The 23,365-nt window shown below is 38.8% G+C and overlaps 1 protein-coding gene across 1 annotated transcript in view; it reads left to right on the top strand.

Moving 5' to 3' along the window:
• Positions 1-23,365, top strand: part of htt (huntingtin) — a 900,697-nt gene that overhangs the window by 461,870 nt on the left and 415,462 nt on the right. The gene's annotated exons all lie outside the window — the stretch shown is intronic.

Below are 23,365 nucleotides of genomic sequence, written 5' to 3'. Positions count from 1 at the left end.
ATCTGTGTCGGTGCGACGTAAAGCAAATAGAAAAAAAAAAATTCTTCTTGAGGGTGCTGTTGACATGCAGTATTCAGGTCCGTCGGTAAAAGCTGATAATTAGGTGCACAATGTTATACATTATCATTATAGACTGTTATGCCTTTCAGCGTTCAGTCTGCAAGCCTCTGTGAATTTACTAAACGTCGCCACAATCCTCGATTTGTGACTAGTGTTGTGGCTTCATTTAGTTCTATACCTCTTATCTTTAAATCGTTAGAAACCAAATCTAACCATCGTCGTCTTGATCTACCTCTACTTCTTTTACCCTCCATAGCAGAGTCCATTATTCTCCTAGGTAATCTATCCTCCTCCATTCGCCTCACATGACCCCACCACCGAAGCCGGTTTATGCATACAGCTTCATCCATCGAGTTCATTCCTAAATTAGCCTTTATCTCCCCCATTCTGAGTACCCTCCTGCCATTGTTCCCACCTGTTTGTCCCAGCAATCGTTCTTGCTACTTTCATGTCTGTTACTTCTAACTTATGAATAAGATATCCTGAGTCAACCCAGCTTTCGCTCCCATAAAGCAAAGTTGGTCTGAAAACAGATCGATGTAAAGATAGTTTCGTCTGGGAGCTGACTTCCTTCTTACAGAATACTCCTGATCGCAGCTGCGAGCTCACTGCATTAGCTTTACGACACCTTGATTCAATCTCACTTACTATATTACCATCCTGGGAGAACACACAACCTAATTACTTGAAATTATCGACCTGTTCTAGCTTTGTATCACCAATCTGACGTTCAATTCTGTTGAATTTCTTACCTACAGACATCAATTTAGTCTTCGAGAGGCTAATTTTCATACCATACTCATTGCACCTATTTTCTAGTTCCAAGATATTAGGCTGTAGGCTTTCGGCACAATCTGCCATTAAGACCAAGTCGTCAGCATAGGCCAGACTGCTTACTACATTTCCACCTAACTGAATCCCTCCCTGCCATTTTATACCTTTCAGCAGATGATCCATGTAAACTACGAACAGCAAAGGTGAAAGATTACAGCCTTGTCTAACCCCTGTAAGTACCCTGAACCAAGAGCTCATTCTACCATCAATTCTCACTGAAGCCCAATTGTCAACATAAATGCCTTTGATTGATTTTAATAATCTGCCTTTAATTCCATAGTCCCCCAGTATGGCGAACATCTTTTCCCTCGGTACCCTGTCATATGCTTTCTCTAGATCTACAAAACATAAACACAACTGCCTATTCCTCTCGTAGCATTTTTCAATTACCTGGCGCATACTGAAAATCTGATCCTGACAGCCTCTCTGTGGTCTGAAACCACACTGGTTGTCATCCACCTTCCTCTCAACGACTGATCGCACCCTCCCTTCCAAGATGCCAGTGAATACTTTGCCTGGTATACTAATCAATCAGATACCTCGATAGTTGTTGCAATCCTTCCTGTTCCCTTGCTTGTAGATAGGTACAATTACTGCTTTTGCCCAATCTGAAGGTACCTTACCAACACTCCATGCTAATTTTACTACTCTATGAAGCCATTTCATCCCTGCCTTCCCACTATACTTCACCATTTCAGGTCTAATTTCATTTATTCCTGCTGCCTTATGACAGTGGAGTTTATTTACCATCCTTTCCACTTCCTCAAGCATAATTTCACCAACATCATTTTCCTCCTCCCCATGGGCTTGGCTGTTCACAACACCACCATGATGATTTCCTTTCACATTGAGAAGATGTTCAAAATATTCCCTCCACCTCTCCAGTGATTCCCTGGGATCTGTTATGAGTTCACCTGAATTACTCAAAACACTGTTCATTTCCTTTTTCCCTCCCTTCCTAAGATTCTTTATTACTGTCCAGAAAGGTTTCCCTGCTGCTTGACCTGGCCTTTCCAGGTTGTTACCAAAATCTTTCCAGGACTTCTTTTTGGATTCAACAACTATTTGTTTCGCTCTGTTTCTTTCATCTGCGTACCAATCCCTATCTGCCTTGGCCCTTGTTTGGAGCCATTTCTGATAAGCCTTCTTTTTACGTTTACAGGCTGCTCTCACTTCATCATTCCACCAAGATGTTCGCCTTTTCCCATCTTTACACACAGTTGTTCCTAGGCATTCCCTTGCTGTTTCTATTACAGCATCCGTGTATGCCACCCATTCACTTTCTATATCCTGAACCTGCTTACTGTCTACTGTTCGAAACTTCTCACTAATCATATCCATGTACTTCTAATTTCCTCGTCCTGGAGACTTTCTACCCTTATTCGTTTGCAGACAGATTTCACTTTCTCTACCCTAGGCCTAGAGATACTTAGTTCACTACAGATCAGATAGTGGTCTGTATCATTGAAAAATCCGCAGAAAACTTGTACATTCCTATCAGATTTCCTGAATTCGAAGTCTGTTAAGATATAGCCTATTATGGATCTGGTACCCCTAGCCTCCCATGTGTAGCGGTGAATAGCCTTATGCTTGAAGAATGTATTCGTAACAGCTAAACCCATACTAGCACAAACGTCCAGAAAACGCTTCCCATTCCCATTAGCTTCCATATCTTCCCCGCATTTACCAATCACCCTTTCATATCCTTCAGTTCAAATCCCAGCTCTTGCATTGAAATCGCCCATTAGTACTATTCTATCCTTGCTGTTGACCCTGACCATGATGTCACTCAATGCTTCATAAAACTTATCAACTTCATCCTCATCCGCACCCTCACATGGTGAATACATGGACACAATTCTAGTCCTAATTCCTCCAAATGACAAATCTACCCACTTCTAGTAGAAAAAAAGACGATCAACGAGCATGTGTAGGAAATCCAGAGAGATGATATAAAGATCGTCTAATTGGTGCAAAGTTGACATTTCTTATTAAAAATTAGGTGGAATATCTGATCGTATGACGTATGTAGAAATACAGAGGATGGCCCTAGAATAAGAATAAGGACTATTGTAATTATTGAAATTAGGCAAGTTTTTTTGTATCTTACCATATAAGAATGAAAGAAAGGGGAGAATGCGGCACATCTGATTACTTGCGTTCTCGCCTCTCGAGAGTAATTAGCTTAGCATGGATGATTGTGGCTGACTGAAGATGAACTATGGAGGTCATGTGTGATGGGAGCTGGAGTGAGGGGAAATTAGGGGAAGGTTGGAATCAATAGGCGGGGAGCAATCACGTGGAAGCTTGTTTGAATGTTTGTCGAAATAGGAACTGTTGAGCAATGCCTCAAAAATTACGTTCATAGTTTCAGAAATCTGATTCAAATTAAGAGTGGGGTTCCGTTTTTGATCTCTGTTGATATAAATGTTTTCTAAAATGTTGAGTAAACTGTCCTTATTATGAAAATAAAGAATCTTTAGGTCTTGTTCTATAGAAGTGAAGAAATGATTGGACTCTGTCATATGAGTGCTCGTGGCGGAGTATCTTCTATGTTTAGCGGCGTTGACAGGTTTCTTATATCTGATCAAAAAGCCTCTTCCGGTTTGCCCAATATAGCTCGCGGAACATTGATTGCAATTCAACTTATATACACCTGATTTATTGTATTTGTTCATAGTGTTGTTGATTTTATGATGGTTGTAAAAGAGATTAATTTTCTTGTTAACTGTTTTAAAGGCAATGTTGGCCTTATGCTTCTTAAAAATGTTGGCGATTTCGTAAATCTTATTATTGGTATAGGTGAAAGAGGCATAGTTGTCTGTTTTTCTTTTTGTTTACTTAAAAAGGGTTGAACTGGGTTTGTTGACAATTTTGTTGACTATCCTGTCAATGGAATGCTTACTAAAACAGTTTTTTCTCGCTATTAAGCGAATGGAGTCAAGTTCTTTTTTATGATATGCATCAGATAAAGGGACATGGAAGGCTCTATGGATCAAACTATAAAAGGTTGCTCTTTTTTGAGATTCCAGATGTATTGAATCTTGCCGAATGGTATTAACAGTTTGGGTGGGCTTCCTGAAAATAGTGTAAGAGAATTTATTAGAGCTGTTGTTGATAGTGATATCTAAGAAGTTTAAAGAATTATTAACTTCAACTTCGGAAGTAAACTTGATCCATGGATCGACCGCATTTAACTGTTCGAGAGCAATGTCACGGTTGGAGATGTTATGATCTATTATGGCAAATATATCATCGACATAGCGCGTCCAGAATACAATACACTATGAACAAATACAATAAATCAGGTGTATATAAGTTGAATTGCAATCAATGTTCCGTGAGCTATATTGGGCAAACCGGGTGAGGCTTTTTGATCAGATATAAGGAACATGTCAATGCCGCTAAACATAGAAGATACTCCGCCATGAGCACTCATGACAGTCCAATCATTTCTTCACTTCCATAGAACAGGACCTAAAAATTCTTTATTTTCATAATAAGGGCAGTTTACTCAATGTTTTAGAAAACATTTATATCAACATAGATCAACAACGGAACCCCACTCTTAATTTGAATCAGATTTCTGAAACTACGAACGTAATTTTTGAGGCATTGCTCAACAGTTCCTATTTCGACAAACATTCAAACAAGCTTCCACGTGATTGCTCCCCGTCTATTGATTCCAACCTTCCCCTAATTTCCCCTCACTCCAGCTCCCATCACACACGACCTCCATAGTTCGTCTTCAGTCAGCCACAATCATCCATGCTAAGCTAATTACTCTTGAGAGGCGAGAACGCAAGTAATCAGATGTGCCGCGTTCTTCCCTTTCTTTCATTCTTATATGGTAAGATACAAAAAAAAAAAAAAAAAAAAAAAAAAAACCCGCCAACCTTGCCTAATTTCAATAATTACAATAGTCCTTATTCCTAATCTAGGGCCATCCTCTGTATTTCTACATACATCATACGATCAGATATTCCACCTAATTTTTAATAAGAAATGTCAACTTTGCACCAATCAGACGATCTTTATATCATCTCTCTGAATTTCCTACACATGCTCGTTGATCGTCTTTTTTTCTACTAGAAATAACATTGTGCACCTAATTATCAGCTTTTACCGACAGACCTGAATACTGCATGTCAACAGCACCCTCAAGAAGAATTTTAATACCAAGTATTACTGTGTCAACTCATGTGTATAATTTTAAGTTTGTTCAACCAAGAATGAGTTAGCTGGAAAATTCATAATGTCCAATAACGGACCATTATATTGGTATTATAAATTTACTCATTCAGGACAAATATTTTAGGTTCCCTATGGGAATCAACATCTACATCATTTGATGGCCAGGCAGGCATCTATTTTTGGAAATGAGACATAGCTCTCATAGTGCATTGGCACTGCTGGTGGCTTCAAATAGCCTATGCAGTGGCCTCCACAGTATGCACTAGCCTTGCGTCTTGGGTGGTGTGCTAAGTCCCAACTGACGAGCTTAGCTTAGCACACGAGGGCGAAACGCAGGCAACCAAGAATGAGTTAGCTGGAAAATTTATAATGTCCAATAACGGACCATTATATTGGTATTATAAATTTACTCATTCAGGACAAATATTTTAGGTTCCCTATGGGAATCAACATCTACATCGTGTACAAGTTAGACGAAACATGTCCTGTCATATTTTAAATAATGTTGTTTAAATAATTAGACAACAAAATTTTGGTATTGTAAAAGTGGAATATTGACTTAACCTCAAAGTATATGTACAACAATACGGACTTTACAATGAAATTTATTTTATGTAATGAAGTTAGGTGATCAGGACAAGAATTTCACACCCCATATTGTGTGTAAAATGTGTGTAGAAAACCTGCGACAATGGTACAATGGGTTGTTGCCGTCAATGCTATTCGGAATCCCAATGGCTTGAGAAATCATTTTGACGAATGTTATTTTTGTGTATGTAAAGTGTTCAGGTTCAATATGAAAAACAAAAAAGGACATTGTGTATCCCTGCCTTCCATCTGCCATAACCCCCATACCACATGGACCCTATATTCCTGTCCCAAAACCACCAATACAGTTACCAGAGAGTGTTTCTTTATCATCTTTAAGTGTGGAGGATGGTGGTGATGATACATTTGTACTGGATGCTGAGGATAAAACTCCACGTCTTTATAATCAGTGTAACTTAAATAATTTGGTGTGTGACCTAGGCCTCTCTAAAGAAAAGAGTGAACGTTTAATTAAGATTAAAAGAGAGAAATTTTTTACTTCCTGGGACAAATTCAAATTGTTATAGAAATCGGGAGGAAGAATTCCGGCAGTTTAATGTTAACGAAGACGGAACTTGTGTTTTGCTGCGATATCCCTGGGTTGATTGTCGTCTTGGAACTATTTACCAAGCAAAGGACTGGCATCTGTTTATTGATACCAGTAAAAGAAGTCTCAGAGGTGTTCTTCTGCATAATGGAAATAAACTTGCTTCAATGTCAGTCGCCCATTCAACATCTCTTCATGAAAACTATCACAATTTATCTATGGTGTTGCAGAAACTGAACTACAATGAACACAGATGGTTACTGTGCTGTAATTTTTTTTTGGCTAATTGCTTTACGTCGCACCGACACATATATGTCTTATGGCGAGGACGGGACAGGAAAGGGCTAGGAGTGTGAAGGAAGCAACCGTGGCCTTAATTAAGGTACAGCCCCAGCATTTGCCTGGTGTGAAAATGGGAAACCACGGAAAACCATTTTCAGGGCTGCCGACAGTGGGGTTCGAATCTACTATCTCCTGAATACTGGATACTGGCCGCGCTTAAGCAACTGCAGCTATTGAGCTCGGTAGTGCTGTGATTTAAAAGTGTGTGGTATCATATTAAGGCAGCAAGGAGGATATACAAAGTTCCCGTGTTTTCTGTGTGAGTGGGACTCTCGGGACAGGAATTGTCACTAGTTAGTGTCTGAGTGGCCTAAGAGGAAACAGTTCATGTCTGGAGAGAAAAAAACATTGTAAATTGTCCATTAATTGATCCTCAAAGTGTGTTATATTTTACATATATTAAATTGGGAATTATGAAGCAGTATGTGAAGAGTTTCGATAGAGGCAGTCCCTGGTTTTTGTACCTCTGTCAGAAATTTCCAGGACTGTTGGTTGTCAAAATGAAGGAAGGTGTTTTTGACGACCCCCAAATTCGGAAACTTATGAAGGATCTGACATTCAGTACCACGATGAACAAAATACAGCTTCAGGCATGGGAATCATTCAAGTATGTTTGTGGCAAATTCTGGGTAATGTTAAAGATGGCAACTACCAACAGATTGTGGAAACCATGCTGTAAAACTTCCAGAAATTGGGTTGCAGCATGAGCTTAAAATTACATTTCCTGCACAGTCATTTAGATTATTTTCCTGCAAATTTAGGAGCTTTCTGCTAGGAACATGGTGAGCGGTTCCATCATGATCTAAAGGGAATGGAAGGAAGGTATCAGGGGCGATGGGACGTCCCCATGATGTCAGATTACTGTTGGTGTCTAGTGCGAGTTAACACTACTGAGGAACACAAACACAAATCAACTCAGTGTTCATTCACATCAAAGTGCAGCAGACAATAGTGTTCTTGTAGTGAAATTCACACATTCTAGCAATAAACATGTTGCTTTTTTGTATATTAGTTGCAATTTGATCATGTCCCATTAAAATTACATATATTCTCTATTATGGTGTTTTCTATCAAAATTACAACAATATGTCAAATTTGGATTTCAAATAGCAAAAAAACTGTACGTGATAGGCAAAAACGGTTTACATTATTGAAATCAGCACACCTAAATTAGGGTAAATCACCTCTTCAACCTTTCGCTGGAGAGAAATGTTTTCTTTTCGCAGGCCAGTGTTATCTTTTAGGTGGGCCATGTAGCAAAAGGAAATGTTAAGCAGTTTAGAAGATAACATACTCCTGGGACCTATGAAATTGAATACGCTGCCTGTTAGTTCTATTAAAAAACGGAGCACATCCTCTGTACTGATTAACCGGAAAAAAGTTTATATGAATTTTCTTAGTATCTCTGATAGTTTTCAAGTAAAAAATGTTTTTCTGTGTTTTGGCACATGCTTTGTTCTTGATCTCTTTGTCTTGGTTTCTTGCATGTTAAAACTGCTTGGTGGACCTTGCTCAAATTTGGCAAGGATACAGCTGGAATCTTTGGTTAACATATAGGATACTTACTATCACATTGTATTTCAAAGGGACCATACAAGGAAATAAAATGTTAAGCAAGTCATAGGAAAATATGTTGGAGTGGACTTTAGGGAGGATTGTTTCTCTCATGACCAGTTATGTGTTGGGTTGTCAGGAAGTGTTTAAAATCAGTTTATTTTAATTCCATCTGTAAATGGGACTAAAAATGTAGTTTATTCAGAAGTATTAAAATAAGTGTGTGCATGCATTATAAAAAGACCTTTTATTTATTGGAAGTAACTCATATATATATTCCACTACAAAAACATTAATATTAATCATTAATAGGTTTTCCTTTGAATTTGTACTCGTGCAGATACTTATTTAAAAATTGCTTTATTGTGTTAATATTGCTGTCATGTTGTTGTTCCGTCAATTGGAAGATGCTATAAAACTTCATGAAAATCACAGAGACAGTCTTTCAGAGGGTATAAAAAGGCAGGTGGAGTGTGAGTGTCTGCCATTATGACAGCTACCCAACTCGATTGTGACTGTAGGAAAGGAGCCCTGCCATTGCAATGAAGATTCCTTAGTTCAGTCTTCACATGAGGTACGATTTATGGTGACCTCTCTGCCATGTTTCTTGCATAATGCTAAGAGTTGTGCAGTGTAATCAAATCTGACGTGTACACTACTTCATGTAGAATTCTCCATACAGTGTAGAATTCTGTACCAAAGCACAAGTATATTAGCTAGTGCAGTATATTCTTTTATTCTGATTATCTTTTGTAGAATTGCTATAGAATTATTTAAGATGCAGTAAAGTTCCCTTTCTCTGGATGGAACAGTTTAATTACTACTATTAACAACATTAACACACATTTATTCCAGATGGAAAACTACGCAATCAGTGCTGCCCCGAAAGTCCAGAATCAGTCTCTGGTTACGCTTCTTACTTCTATGTCCCCTATTTGTTTCTCAAGTTCATAAAGATTACAAAAGTCACCTGACTCCTACGTATCTACGTAAAATGTCTACTGCTGCATTTGATTCAGCACTGGTAGCTATCACTTCAGTATGCTCAGTTTTTCTTCATTGTCACTGGTGGGAGCCAGGGCTGCTGTTTGTTCTGCAACCAACTTTTCCACACTTCTTTCCTCTGCAGTTATTATGGCATCATCCACCCTAAGAAAGTCTTCAGTAGTGCAGTTTGACTGCAACATCTTCCATACATACATCATGAAGCTGGCTTCCTCCTTGTTCCGTTGGTAGGTGAGAGTCGGGATTGTTCTTGAAGAATTCTGCATTCAGGAAACATTTGGAGATGGTAGGCTGCTTCACAGCCTTCCAAGACTTCACAATGAAGTTAAGAGCATCCAAGATTGAAACTTTAATGTGGTGATGGACAGAGGCGGCCGTACCTTATGTGCTGAAGTGCTGCAGCACATTGCCTGTTGGAAAAATAAATTAGTTTAAAAATATTATCTACAATCAAATACAGTACATTGGAAAAGACGTCAGCCAAAGAATAAGAAATTATTCAACTCCCCTCACAACCAGGTAACTACTGGTCCGCTCCACGCCGGGTGCTGTGTGGTCACAGCTCAGCGAGAGCTAAGCTTTTAGCCAGAAACCAGGAAGTCTGCCTTTTGCGCATGCTTGCCCAACTTTTCCGATACAAAGAGAATGTGTTCCGACAGGCTGTGGAAACAACAGCCGAGACATATACTTCACAGCGATTCTTTGTTCGACCACAGAGAGGCAGCACTAGCACTAGTCACACTTGCATTACGACCGATATGAGAACGTGGCAGCTGGCACCCTCTTGACTCAGCAGTAGTATTTAAGAGGGGATCGCTTAAAGCAAACGGGGAAAACAAAATACTGTAGAGCTGTTCCTGCCAGATCTTTTAATACCAAAGAGGATAGAATACCACCAACTTTCCTATTCCATAGCCACATTTGTAAATCGATGAACTATAAAAATTGTACTTTTTTTGTTGTCAAAATAAGGACATGATATTGTGATTTTCTTTAATTAAAAATCTCTAGTTTATAAATGTCAATATAAAAACATAACATGTAATTTTGCATTACGACGTTGCTGGTTTTATTTCAGTGATGTTGCTAACATTAAGAAGTTACATTTTTGTGCACTCACACGAAGTGTTTGAGTTGGTGAATATTTTGCCATTGCAGGTGTTATTGTGTGTTTAATTTTATAGGTTTATAGATTTTTATGAGGAATGTGTATATGTGTTGGGATTGTTGGCGTGTTTGTTCAGTGTGGAAAACTCATTGGAGAGCCCCTTGAAAACCACATACCACCGGACGAGTTGGCCATGCGGTTAGAGGCGCGCAGCTGTGAGCTCGCATCCAGGAGATAGTGGGTTCATATCCCACTGTCGGCAGCCCTGAAGGTGGTTTTACGTGGTTTCCCATTTTCACACCAGGCAAATGCTGGGGCTGTACCTTATTACCTTCCCATTCCTAGACCCTTCCTGTCCCATGGTAGCTATAAGACCTATCTGTGTCGGTGCGACGTAAAACAAATGGCAAAAAAAGAAAACCACACACCGGTATGTTTCAAATATTTTTATTTTTTGGAGTGGGGATGGGTTACAGCACACAACTGATTTTCTGCACCAGCCGCCACTGATGATGGATCTTTTCCAGCATCCATAAGGAAAAAAAATTTGCTGCATCCGGCTCTTCCTGTTAAGTGGCTTGAAGGTGTGTATAACCCCTAAACCCATAGGCTGAAGCTTGCTTGTGCAGTTACCAGGCAAAAATTCTACTTGCACATTCCTCAGTTATCATCCACAGGATGTGCAGGACAACTGTTGATGAAAAGAGGAATCTTCCTATTTTGTGCACCCATTTATGAATCCAGAGCAGCCAACTGCTGTCAGAAATGGAAGTCATCCAGGCTTTATGGTTGACATCATAGTCTGTTGGTAATGATTGCACATTCTTGAAGCAATGAGACTTTTTAGATTTCCCTATCAGAACCTCATTTGCTGTGTATCCCATTATGGCATTTATTCCATTTGAATGCCAAAGTCTTGCTGGGCAACACACTCAACATTAGTCCAGTTTTGTCTAGGTTAAAAATGTTCCAGGGTTCATGTTTGTTGGTCAGCTCCTGCACTCTTCCCTCAATCTTCTCTTCCACAGAGTCATCACTAACTGAATTTGATTCTCCTTAAACACTCTTATAGGCTATGTTATGCCTTTTCCTAAATCTGCTGATCCAGCCATTGGATATGCTGAAATTTTCATTGCATTCATTTCATTTTATTTCATTTCATTTTGTTCGCTACTTCACAGGCCTTTTCCTTTAAGATCAGTTGGAATACCTGCAGCTCTAAACATTTCAAACCAACTTTTCATTATTTTTTCTAATTCCTCGTATTTGGAATAAGAGGCAAACAATACCAGCCTTAAGTATTTTGACATTCATATATTCAACCATAGATAGCATAAATGATGTCCATGATGCAAAACAAACATGATAGCGGTTCATTGCTTTACCTGCTTGTGTCTGATGTTCAGTATTGTTTACGTTTCAAACCTGGCAGTAATATGGGACCAGCTGTTAACATGGAGACCATAAGTATTTTGACATATGATATTTTACTTATAACAATATTATTTACTTATGTCTGATTTCAGATTCTTTCATCCAAACAGATATTACAATGGGGAAAAGAAAAGAGTATTCTTTAGATCTTAGGCAAGCAGTGATTGCAAATTTGAAGAGAGGCAATAGCCAAGCTCAAGTTACAAAACACTTTGGCCTTTCTACCTAATAAATTGTAAATGTTTGGAACAGAGTCTACAACAATAATGGAAAACTTTTAAGTAAGCCTAGATCTGGTCACCCTAGAATTGGTACCCCTGCTGTTGAGAGACTCATTTGAAGGCAATGTGTTGCTGATGCTCGTAAAACAGCAGCAGCTGTACAGAGTAACTTAGAAGACAATTATAAGATCAAACTTGGCTTAACAACTATCAAGCGGTACCTCAAACACTAAGGTTTAAAGGGCTGACAACCAAGTAAGAAGCCCTTAATTTCAGCAGAGAACAGAAAGGCCTGACTTGCATTTGCTAAGAAATGTGGTGCCTGACAAACAAGGAATGAAGTAAAGTTCTGTGAAGCGATGAGAGTAAATTCAGTATGTTCGACTCAGATGGAAATTTCTTTGTCAGATGGCCAGTTAACGTGCACCATGTTGTACGGCACCAAAACCCCACAGTCTGTAATGGTGTGAGCTGCTTTTCTAGAACTGGAGTTGGTCCACTGGTAAAAATTGCAGGCATCATGGATCAGTTTGTGTATGGCAAGATCATTGATCAACACATGGTACATATGCTAAACAAAACATGAATCATGGGTGGTTGTATCATCATGACAATGATCCTAAACATACCTCCAAGTTTGTCAAAACGTGTCTCAGCAAGAAAAGAGTTGGGGTTATTGATCGGCCAAGTCAAAGCCGTGACCTAAACCCAATTGAACATCTATGGGAGGAACTAAAAATGTGTGTTTAATGCAAAACATACACAAACAAGGAGGCATATTTCAAAGCTTTAAATGAATAATGGTCCAGAATTCCTGTCTCATGTCGTGAGAAAATGGTGAGCTCAATGCCAACGCAGTGTGCAGAAATTGTACAAGCAAATGGCTACCTGACTAAATACTAGATGATACAAAGTACATATGAACTTCTGGAATAGTTTTTTTTTTTTTTTTTGCGTAGTGATATGTGTCAAAATATTTATGGTCTCCATGTATTACTATAGTGTGTTGCAAGTGTAATGGACTAGTATAACTTGGAAACAATTCTCTAAACCTATGGGTAAATAGTGGAAATATTGAGGTTGATTAGTAGGTATTATTATTGTTGTTGTTGTTGTTGTCGTTATTATTATTATTATTATTATTATTATTATTATTATTATTATTATTATTATTATTATTATTATTATTATTTACGTAGTTATGTACGGACTTTATTTGGTATAAATCGTGGTCATATCATTGTTTGTGTGTTGTATGATCTGTCTTGTGTAACAAAACATGAGGTTATGCCATGATACATTTGCTGTATGTATATAAATAAGAGTTTACTTAATGTAAGAACACATAATTTTGCTAGGGGCTTTACGTCGCACCGACACAGATAGGTCTTATGGTGACGATGGGATAGGAAAGGCCTAGGAGTTTGAGGGAAGCGGCCGTGGCCTTAATTAAGGTACAGCCCCAGCATTTGCCTGGCGTGAAAATGGAAAACCACGGGAAACCATTTTCAGGGCTGCCGATAGTGGGATTCGAACCTACTATCTCCCGGATGCAAGCTCACAGCCGCGGAACACATAATTGATAGTATATAATTTATTATTACCTGTAAATATGATGTATAAAGCCAATGTAATTTTGTGCAACACAGGGTAATAATCCAGAACAACACATCTTTCTCACTAGAGTTGTATAGAACATTCTATTCATTTGTAAATGGGTTATTGAAGACTCGAGAAAATTCGAGAAAACATGTTGTCATACTTTTCTAGAAGCCTGGCCAGTCAAGGTATATAAAGGGATGGTGTAGAGTTGTTAGTGAGACTTGCTAGCGAAGGTCGTTACTCAAGTGTGTGAACTCACGTTGTGAGTTTGTTGTGTTGGTAGTTGGTTGACATGCTAATGTGACAGTCTTCTTCTTCTTCTTCTTCTTCTTCTTCTTCTTCTTCTTCTTCTTCTTCTTCTTCTTCTTCTTCTTCTTCTTCTTCTTCTTCTTCTTCTTCTTCTTCAAGTCAGTTCAAGATGGCAGTTCATTTGTGTGTGTGTGTGTGTGTGTGTATAATGTGTATATAATTTGTAAATAAAACAGTATACATAATTGACAGTATCTCCTGTGTGCGTCTTTGCGATTACGATAAGTGTAATTACACTGGCAAATTTTTTTTATCCAAACATGAAATAAGGAATGTAGAATGTGGAAATTTTGGCAATATATTTGTCGAGGAAACATATTTAATTGATTAAAGGTACAAGACTACAGGTTAATATTCGTGCGAGAAAAACCAAGCTGGTCCATCAATAAATGGTGTAATTGCCTGATTGTTGAATGCAGGCATGTAAACATGCAATCTGGGTGAGTGGGCCAGAACTCTTGGTGTAGGTCCCGTGTGTCAACTCCACAGAAAGGTAGACTGCAGGTGCTCACCTGACCTCCTCCTAACCAACACATGCCATCACTGGCACCAAGGCAGTAACGGCTTTCATCGGAAAATACAACAGACCTCCACTCCATCCTCCATTGGGCTCTCGCGTGACACCACTGAAGTCGCAGATAGCGGTGGTTTGGGGTAAGTGGAATGCACACTGCAGGACATCTGGCTCGGAGGTGTCCTTCAAGTAACCGATTTAGAACAATTCATTGTGTCACTGTTGTGCCAACTGGTACTCAAATTGCTGCTACAGACACAGTCCGCTGTGCCATAGCCATACACCGAATACGGTGGTCCTCCCTCTTGGTGGTGCCATGGGGACGTCCAGAGCCCGGTCTTGTTGCGAGCATACTTTCTCGTGACCACTGCTGCCAGCATGCATGCACAGTGGAGACATTCCTGCCAAGTTGTTCTGCAATAGCGTGGAAGGAAAATTCAACTTCACGTATCCCTGTTATACGGCCTCGTTCAACCACATTGAGCTGTTGATATTGGCCACTTCGTCGTGAAGGAAGTCTCGACTCACTCACAATCACTCCATCCAATCTCACAAGTAACTAGCACTCTCACACAGTACAGCCCGTATTTAAAGCAAACCTGATGTGGAAGATTATGGGGCCACTACTAACGCCATGCTAATGCGATTTGTGGGAAATTTGTATCAACATCATCTTTCAGATGTATAAACATGCCTACCAATGTTAGCTAATCTAGCACAACCCTTTCTTGGTGTTTGGATATTTTTCTTCCGCCAGTGGATTGGTGTTATATATTTACATTTCTGTGAATTTGATGGTTTGGTTGGGTGTAGAAATGGTCAAATTATTTGTGTTGTACAAGTGCATGCATTATGTTAATAAACAATGAGACCAGAGCAATTTAATAATTTGTCAAAATACTTATGGCTGATACTGTATTTCCTTTATCTTGGAGTTTGGTCCACTTTCTGAAGCACTTGATGATATGCTTCCTCTGTTTTTCACCATTGTAATAAAGAAAACTGCAACTCACATGCCAGTGCAATTCATGTTCTTTGGAACGAATTAACTTTGCCCAAGATTTGAACCTTCTCATCTGTAGTGAAAGTTTTCCTTTCCTTCCTTTTTTCCATTATTAGCCAGAAAAGGCAAACACCAACAACAAAGCAGTATTTATTTTCCCTGTCTAGATACACTGTTAAATAATGTTTTACCAATATTCGGCTACAAGGACAGCTTTATCATTCGCCTGCAAAATATCTTCCTTTGTGCACGTTGATGGTAAATACCGACAAATCAGAAGTTATTCTTCATCCTGTAGTAGCCCACAATCACAGGTCATGTCTCCTTGTACGTGGTCCCACTTACAGTAACTAGGTTAGACTTGCACTTTTGAAAAGGAGGGGAGGCTAAACTGATGCCTTGCCTCACTCCTCTCCGGATTGCTGCTTCTTTTTCAAAGCCTGATTCTTATCCCTGCAGACTAATTTTTATACAGATTGTTGATAATTCTTTGTTCTTGGTATCTGATCCCAATCACCTTCAGAATCGTAAATAGCTTGGCCCAATCAACATTATCGAATGCCTTTTCTAGATCTATGAATGCCATGTAAGTGGGCTTGTCCTTCTTGATTTGATCTTGTAAGATCAGACGTAAAGTCAGGATTGCTTCATGTGTTCCTACATTTCTTCTGAAGCCAAATTGAACTTCTCCCAACTCAGCTTCAACTTGTCTTTCCATTCTTGTGTAAATAGTACGTGTTAAAATTTTCCAGGCATGAGATACTAAACTAATGGTGCAGTAGTTTTTCACATTTTTCAGCACTGGCTTTCTTGGGAATAGGTATAACAATATTCTGCCGAAAATTGGATGGCACTTCTTCTGTCTCATACATCTTACACACTAGATGAAATAACCTTGCCATGCTGGTTTCTCCTAACGCAGTCAGTAATTCAGAGGGTATTTAATCAATTCCAGGTGCTTTGTTACTATTTAGATCTCTCACAGCTCTGTCAAACTCTGACCTCAAAATTGGGTCTCCCATTTCATCAGCATCGATAGCCTCTTATTGTTCCAGATTCAAATCATCTATGTCTTTACCTTGATATAACTGTTGGATATGTTCTTGCCATCTTTCTACTTTGTCTTCTTTCCCTAGAAGTGGCTTTCCATCTGAGCTCTTAAAATTTGTACTACACCTAGATTTCCTTTCTCCAAAGGATTCATTGATTTTACTGTATGCAGCATCTACCTTCCCTAGGACCATACAACCTTCAATATCCTTGCACTTCTCCTTCAGTCATTCTTCCTTAGCTATCTTGCACTTTCTATCCACTTAGTTCTTAAATCGCTTGTATTCTTTTCTGCCCTCTTCATTTCTTTCATCCTTGTATTTTCGTCGTTCATCAATCAGGTCTGTTATCTCCTGAGTTGTACACTGATTTTTAATTGATCTTTTTAACCTTCCTAACATTTCCTCAGCAGCCCTACTGACCTCATTTCTCATGACTATCCATTCTTCCTCTGTTGTGTTTCCTTCAGCCTTTTCATTTAGTCCTAGTGCAGCGTGTTCCTTGAAACAATCCCTCACTCTCTTTTCTTTTAACTTATCTAGATTTCATCTCCTTGCATTCCTTCCTTTCTTCAATTTCTTCAACTTCAGATGGCATTTCATGACCAACAAGTTGTGGCCAGAGTCCACGTCTTCTTGTGGAAAAGTTTTGCAATCCAACACCTGATTTCTGAATCTCTGCCTAATCATAATGCAGTCTATTTGATACCTTCCAGTGTCTCCAGGTCTCATCCACATATACAGCCGTCGTTTGTGGTGTTTGAACCAAGTATTAGCAAGGACTAAATTATGATCAGTGGAGAATTCAATCATCCGACTTCGTCTTTCATTCCTTTCTCCCAATCCGAATTCTACTGCATTACCTTCTCTTCCTTGGCCCACCACTGCATTCCAGTCTCCCATCACAATTAGATTCTCGTCATCTTTTACATATTGTATTAAATTTTCTATCTGTTCATATATTCTTTCGATTTCCTCATCACCGCTGAACTAGTGGGCATGTAGATCTGCAGTATTGTGGTGGGCACTGGTTCGTTCGGTGTCTCTCTGGACAACTATAATTCTTCCACTATGCTGCTCGTAGTAGCTTACCTGGTGTCCTGTTTTCTTATTCATTATTAAACCAACTCCTGCATTTCCTCTATTTGGTTTTGTGATGATAATTCTGTAGTCACCTGACCAAAAATCCTTTCCTTCCTGCCAACGTACTTCACTTATACCAACTACATCTTACTTTAGTCTATCCATCTCCCTTTTCATATTCTCTAGCCTACCACAACGAATCAAACTTCTAACATTTCATGCTCCGACTCGCAGAATGTCAGTATCCATCTTCCTTATGATCACCCTCTTTTGTGTAGTCCCCACCCAGAGACTCCAGAATACCTCTGGAATATTTTACCCGGGAGGAAGCCATCATCAGTACATCATTCATACAGAGAGAGCTACATGTCCTCGGGAGTTAGTTACGGCTGTAGTTTCCTGTTGCTTTCAGCCGCGTAGCAGTATCAACCCAGCTAAGCCTTGTAGATATTAATACAAGGCCATATCAGTCAATCATCTAGACTGTCACCCCTTCAACTTCTGAAAGGCTGCTACTCCCCTTTCATTGAACCATTCGTTAGTCTGGTCTCTAGACAGATACTCATCCGATATGGTTGCACCTGCGGCTCGGCTATTTGCTTCATTGGGACTCGCAAACCTCTCCACCGCGCAAAGTCACGTGGTTCACAGGGGAGGAAATATTGATGTACCTCTGAAATCAATGATGCGCTCTGCCATATCCTGAGATGTATCGTGTTCTTACTTAATTTCTGTGTATGATATTAAAATTAAGTAATTGTATATTCAACCTTTATTTTTAACAAGCGAACAAATCCTATCAGACATGTTATTTACGCATTTGTTACAAACATATGTTCTCTTTCATTTCTAATTTTCTTTACGGAACAACAGCTCACAGGCATTACCAAACTAACTTAACCGTACTACATGAAAAAACATACTTCAAGCCCCAGTAGAGAAATAATAACCTTCTCGCTATAAATTTACATGATAATGGCCTTTCAGAAATTTAACCAGACGAGAAGAAATATAAACTAACTTCTGAAAACAATTATGCACTCTGCCATATCTTGAGGTGTATCCCATTCTTATTTAATTGCAGTATTTAGCATTAAAGTTAAGCGATCGTTTATTCTGCCTATATTTTTAACGAGTGAACAACTGCTATCAGACACATTATTTATGCATTTATTACGAAATTGCGTTCACTTTTACTTCAAATTTTCTCTATGAAACAGCAGTCGACGGGTATAACTAATAGACTCCGACATCGCCTTCGAATGTTGACAATAGAGCTTGCTAGTGGACATAGTGAGGAAACGATACCGGAGATGATTGATCGCACGTAACATAATCGCTGGGGTTCATAATAGCAGTAATGGAAAAATTTGCGCAAGCTTAATCGCTCGTAATAACGGATGCGTCAGTGATAGGGCTCTCGTTGTAACTGAAGGATAATACATTGTATAATATATAAATTTTGAAGAGAGAGTAAAAAACTACCGTTTTAATGGGTTCTCGTTATGTGGCGTTCTCGCTATAGTGGACTTCTACTGTATTTGTTCTATTCTCAACTCATCCAACTGCCTTATTATTCTTCATGAGGTGAATCACTTCTTGCAGTTCAACCAGTGAAAAGGGAGTGTTAATTAAGTGGTTTTCATCTTCAATTTATGTTGAAACTCCAGTCTTTTCGTCCAACTGGCACTGTTATCATTAAGTAGTAGTTGATGATTATCTGATTGGGTGTAACTTCACTCTTAAGTATCTGAGGTGAAGTTGGATCTTAACCATTTTCCATGCACGTCAGCTATTTTGTTTCATATCCACATTTTCTATTAGAGAGCACCATCTCTCTTGTCTTGAGGTGATTATAGCACTAAGCAACTCCTCACTTGCTTCCATTGTTTCTTCTGAGAAGGGATCATTCTCGAACAATTGCTGTTGTCTTTCAAGGGCAAGTTTTGAGTCATGAGTGAGTCCAGCTACGTAGTTGGTGCAGCATCCCTTTGGAATTTGTTTGCGAGATACTTTCTGGGTCATTTTTATGAATGATTCATACAACTTCATTTCTGGTCACAATTTAACGATTTGTCTGTCCAAGTTTTCATTAAATTGATTCCACTGTGCTCTTTTGAAGATGAAGCATCATTTCGGTGGTACTACCTCCCTCTGATCCACTGCTCTTATACAACAAGTGATAGCTCTGTGTTTTGTGCTTGGAATTGGGTCTTCAAAATATTTTGATAGTTTGTTCGGAGATCGTACTACTGAAGAAAATGTTGTCTGGTTTGAAGCCATGTTTCCTTTTTCCACTGTTAAACGAAGGTGGTAGTTTAGGGTCGGGGATGAGTTTAATTCCAATCCTTTCAGAGCAATACTCCAATTCCTCACCGTTTGCATTGGTATGTAGATATCCCCATGCGGTACTAACACGGTTGGAGTTACCAAAGACAATTTTAATCCTCTGAGGTTAGAAATTAGCTGGCTCCTCAAAATTAAAGATGACGTTAGGTGGTTTGTAGACAGATGTTACTGTACAAGACTGGAACCCAGTGGTTAAAATTTCTACAATATTGGTGGAAGTCAAGGTGGTTGAACATATAGCTAAATCTGGTTCAGTGAAGAGAGCACTTCCGTATTGGTTGTGAGATCTCTCTAAAAATAGTTTCATCCCACTTTTCTTTGGTCTGCGGCTGTTTGGTCCTTGATGGGTCTCTTGTAGAACCACAATATCACAATCATGTTGTTTACACATTTCAGCTAGAAGCAGTTCTTCATTGGCAGAGAGTCCTTCAATACTTATTGAAGTTATCACCAGAGGTGGCTTTGAAAAAAGTCATTTATTCGTCGTATCCATGATATATATCACACTGCTTCGGTTGTAGAAGGATCAGCCGCTGGGATTTTTCCAACAATGCCCAGGGCTCGCCCGATTGTTTATCGCAATCTTTGGGGAAGTTCCTTCTGCGTACCCCAAACAAAACAATAATAAAAAGTATTAACAACTAGGTACAAACATAGATGCTGTGACAAGATTATCATAGTAAATGACTTTGGCCTCTTTACTCAGTTAACAAGAACATAAAACGTAACAAATAACAGAAATAAATGCGATGAATCAGCATCAATAATTTTAACAATTGCACCGACAAAAGTAAGCGTAAAACAACCATAAAATAATGGACCTGTACAAGACAAACTCTGAATCACTTGATTACTTCATGACTTTACACCAGTGTAGCTTCTCAAAGAATGCATGTGTGCGGATTGAGTGTCACTTCAGGGAAAGTGGAAGTTTCGTGTTAACGATGAAGCGATATGAAGTTGGATGGTAAATTTCAATTTGTTCTTACATATTCGTAAATGTCGGTTTAAGCTGAAAGAGGAAGTGGTGGTGGTGGTGGTGGTGGTGGTGGTGGTGGTGGTGGTGGTGGTGGTGGATTGTCTAATTTTCTGCTGGTCCTTTTTAAGGTGGAATTTGGGAGCTCTAACTTTGTGGTGTGTGCTGTGAACAGTACAGTACATGCCGGTACATGTCAGGGCTCACAGACAGCGGCTGTTTTGCCCTCCCTCTCTGCACATTTCATTCTCCACTGTTCTCCACCACATACAGCTGCCTACAGTAGTGTATATGTGATAGCTAGTCCTATTGTGTAATATATGCATCATAGGAATGTGAACACTAAGATGAGTTTAACGAAGATAACATTTCTTGTGATGGCCAAGGATGACCTTGTAAATCAGTGGAAGATTATGACTCAGAACCATTGTTGGATGTGTATCAGAAAATAAAGGAATGAGGACCTATGTACGCTGTACAGAAGTTTAAAAAGACTTGGAGACTTATTTATAGAACCATCAACTACATTAAACACAATGGATAAATTGGAAAATGTGCAATGGTTCAAGCTTACGTGGAAGAACAGCAAGGCAAGGACATATTATTTACATATCACAAAATTGGACTTAGTGCATTGGATTAGTGAGGATAGAGAGATTCCATGCTCTCCAGAGTGACTCTTAAAATAGACAAAGAAGTATGACATAAGTGGCTACATTTTTTTTGTTAAATTCATTAATGAATTGCAAGAAGAGAGTGAGTTCCTGGATGCCAATATCTTGAATTTGAACCAGTCTTGATTTGTGTACGAAATGGCAACTTAGAGAAGTTATGTCTTTTGTAGTGCAAAAGAACTTCTTGCTACGCTTGTTTGACAAAATAGTTTTACATACTCTCATGCAGTGCAATATCACATTTCTAAAGCCAGACAAATAGAACATTTGTTCTTGATAGTTTTTCAAGGAATTAATGGAATGTTTGAACCTAGGGAACTCGTACAAGAAAATATCAATGCATAAATGGATGCCTTCAAACATGTCTTCACCAATTGTTCATCTTCAGGAAAGGTGGGGAAAGCACACTTATGCAATCCATTCCAAAATGTTGTCCACCCACAATTAAAGGAGGATGGAAGAAAGCTTCTTCTCTTGGATTAATTCAGTGGCCAGGGCCAAAATGCAAAACTTGAATCTCTGACGAACAAGCATGTGCAAATTGAATATATACCAAAAGGAACTACGTATCTTTTCCAGCTGTTTGATCTTGGGCTCTTCTGACAACTAAAATGTTTAGTCTGTTGAATGGAGAATATTTGCTGAGTAACGAATTTACATGGTCGGTCAAAATTAAAACCCCTAAAGAGACTTTTCAACATAACTAGTCAGATGCTAGTGCATACCCAATTACGAGCTGACTGTTTTGTACCAATGCTGGAGTATACTTAGAAAGCAGGTTGTTATTCAATAACTGTATACCAAAATTTGATGCTGTCTCGCAAACTAATTTTCATGATTTCAGTGATAAAATTTGTGCTGGAAATAATAGTGTCAATCATTGATTGCTCATCTTCTGGGAAGGTGGGGATAGCACACATACATGATTGGTTCCAAACTGTTTTCCATCCACAATTAAAAGAGGATGGAAGAAACCTTCTTCTCTTGGAATCATTCAGTGGCCAGGGCAAAAATGCACAGCATGAATCTCTGACGAATGAACATGTTTTTTTCTGTTTTGTTATTCACATTGTGTGTTAGATTTTCACTATCATGCCATGATTAATAAACTAATGCCAGACTGTGTTTTAATTAAGTAATATCTTGAACAGTTTGAATGTAATGGTGATGAAGATGATATTTGATTCTATATTATTTGTATGTTAGGGTGAGTGACCTAGATGTTGGGCTTCCTTTGAACAACAACCAAGGATCATTTGTGTGTTAAGTAGTGTTTTGTTAAAACTGTTATTTATTGTTTATTCACTCCATATTGAAATAATCTTTTCAATAAAATATTGTATTCCAAATTATGTCAGATGATCTTAACTTGCCATTACATATACACAGCTGTAAGCAACTGAACGTGGTTGGGACGGTGGAGAACGGAATGTGTGAAGAGGAAAGGTGAGGCAAGACAGCCGTTGGCTCTGAGTGCTGACATGTACCGGCATATATTGTACTATTCACAGCATGCACCACAAACTAGGAACTCTCAAATCTCTTGTTTAAAATGGACTAGCGAAAAATTATATCCCAACTACCTGATTCGACTTAAATGACCTTCATGTATATGTAAAAATGAAATCTTCATGCCGTTCCTTCATGAGAGTTAGACCATACTTGTTTGAATTGGTCATCATGCTGTGGTTACTCAAAATATTATAGGTTAGTTTCATTGCCATTTTTTCCAGATTTTCCCCTCTCTAACAGCCTGGCATGGCACAAATGGTGGAAAGCATAAAATATTGCAAATGTAAATTTGGGAAGTTTTATACGTTGTGAGCATAGGGAATCTGAGGGGACTAACAAAAAATATTGTAAACGATGGGAAAACAGTACATATGGGAACGTAATAGTGGGGTAATACTGTACTTTTA

Source organism: Anabrus simplex, chromosome 3 (genome assembly GCF_040414725.1).
Source record: "Anabrus simplex isolate iqAnaSimp1 chromosome 3, ASM4041472v1, whole genome shotgun sequence".
In the NCBI taxonomy this organism is placed as follows: Eukaryota; Metazoa; Arthropoda; class Insecta; order Orthoptera; family Tettigoniidae; genus Anabrus; species Anabrus simplex.
Note: the sequence above shows the minus strand (reverse complement) of the source record. Positions and strands in the feature narration are given on the sequence as shown.